The sequence below is a fragment of the Macrotis lagotis genome, chromosome 1 (genome assembly GCF_037893015.1).
Source record: "Macrotis lagotis isolate mMagLag1 chromosome 1, bilby.v1.9.chrom.fasta, whole genome shotgun sequence".
In the NCBI taxonomy this organism is placed as follows: Eukaryota; Metazoa; Chordata; class Mammalia; order Peramelemorphia; family Peramelidae; genus Macrotis; species Macrotis lagotis.
In genome coordinates, this window is record NC_133658.1 from 460,542,366 (window position 1) to 460,544,627 (window position 2,262).

Here is a 2,262-nt window from a genome sequence, read left to right on the forward strand (position 1 = left end):
TTTAGAGGAACATCAAGAAACCATGAACAACTTTTTAGCAATGATGAATTTAACTTCACTTTCCTTGATGAAGGCTTTACTGCTAAGGATATCCTGGACCAGAAAATTAATGAAGTTTCTTTTTCTGATGATAAAGATGCCTTCTATGTTGCTGACCTTGGTGACATTCTAAAGAAACATCTGAGATGGTACAAAGCTCTTCCTTGAGTAACTCCTTTTTATGCTGTTAAATGTCATGACAGCAAAGCTATAGTGAAGACACTTGCTACTATTGGAGCAGGTTTTGATTGTGCTAGTAAGACTGAAATACAAATAGTACATAGTGTTGGGGTGCCTCCAGAGAGGATAATCTATGCAAATCCATGCAAACAAGTGTCACAAATTAAGTATGTGGCCAACAATGGAGTGCAAATGATGACTTTTGATAGTAAAGTAGAGCTAATGAAAGTTGCCAGATCCCATCCAAAGGCAAAGCTGGTTTTGAGGATTGCCACTGATGACTCCAAAGCCATCTGTCGGCTAAGTGTTAAATTTGGTGCCACTCTCAAAACTAGTAGGCTACTCCTTGAGTGAGCAAAGGAACTGTATATTGATGTTATTGGAGTCAGTTTCCATGTGGGAAGTGGTTGTACTGATCCAGAAACGTATGTCCAAGCAGTTTCTGATGCCCAATGTGTCTTTGACATGGGGGTAGAATTTGGTTTCAACATGTATCTTCTTGATATTGGTGGTGGCTTTCTTGGCTCTGAAGATGCAAAGCTTAAGTTTGAAGAGATCACAAGTGTAATCAATCCAGCATTGGACTAGTATTTTCCTTCTGACTCTGGAGTGAGAATCATAGCTGAACCAGGCAGATACTATGTTGCATCAGCTTTCACACTTGCAGATAACATCATTGCCAAAAAACTTGTATTAAAGGGACAGGTTCTGATGATGAAGATAAGGCAAATGACCAAACTTTCATGTACTATGTAACTGATGGAGTATATGAATCATTTAATTGCATCCTGTTTGATCATGCACATGTTAAACCTATTCTACAAAAGAGACCCAAACTAGATGAGAAGTATTACTCTACTAGCATATGGGGACCAACATGTGATGGCCTTGATTGAATAGTTGAACACTGTGATTTGCCAGAAATGCATGTGGGAGATTGGATGCTATTTGAAAACATGGGTGCTTATACTGTTGCTGCTGCTTCTACTTTCAATGGATTCCAGAGACCTACTATCTATTATGTGATGTCTGGGACAGCATGGCAATGCATGCAACAAATCAAGACCCAAGGTTTTACAGCAGAAGCAGAGAATCAGGATATCAACACTTTGCCATTATCTTGTGCTTGGGAAAGTGGAATGGAACATCACTCAACAACTTGTACTTCAGCTAGTATTAATGTATAGATGCTGTTTGTAGCCATTAACTGCAAGTTTAGCTTGCATTAGAGCATTTTGGGGAATAATTAACTAAATTCCTGCTAGAGCTTTTAAATGTTTTAAGAATAGGGTTGGCACAAATGCAACAATATGGAAGACTTAGAGATGGGGTCACACTTATCTGTGTTCCTGTGGAAACTATTTGAACATTTGTTTTATATGGATTTTTATTCACTTTTCAAATATGCTTTCTAAAAATTGCCCCTCAACTGCTAAGCAAGCATTTGTAGCTTGTACAATGGCAGAATGGGATTGAGTTTAGTGTTGTGACCTGTTTTAAAATAAAAAAAAGTATATTGAAATAAAAAAAAGAAAAAGAAAAAAGGAGAGGAAAGATTTTTGTGAAGGGCATTTATTATGAAATGGGCTTATTACTTCTCTATTTCATTGTAGTGGTTAGCCTAAAGTAATGATACTTGTGTTATTTTGGAAGGAGTTCTAGAATGTGAATGAATTTCTCTGTTCAAGGTACCATAAGGTTTTATCAGACAATTGGGAAGTTAAAATTATGTACTTGCTAGCAAACTAAATGAACTGAGTTTTCATCTAATAATTTAGTTCTATGTCATTGGCTTAACCATGGAATTAACCAATGCAACAAGAATTGCATTGGGGGGGCAGCTAGGTGGCGCAGTGGATAAAGCACCAGCCCTGGAGTCAGGAGGATATGAGTTTAAATCCAGGCTCAGACACTGAATAATTACCTAGCTGTGTGACCTTGTACAAGTCCTTTAACCCCATTGCCTTGCAAAAACAAAGAAAAAAGAATTGCACTGGGATTTTAAATGAATCATATGTATGAGATTGGATTTTTGGAGGACCT

The 2,262-nt window shown here is 37.4% G+C and overlaps 1 pseudogene; it reads left to right on the forward strand.

Annotated features, from left to right (window-relative positions):
* Positions 1 to 120: 120 nt before the first annotated feature.
* LOC141519438 (ornithine decarboxylase pseudogene) lies at positions 121 to 1,415 on the forward strand (annotated as a pseudogene).
* The last annotated feature ends 847 nt before the right edge of the window (positions 1,416 to 2,262 follow it).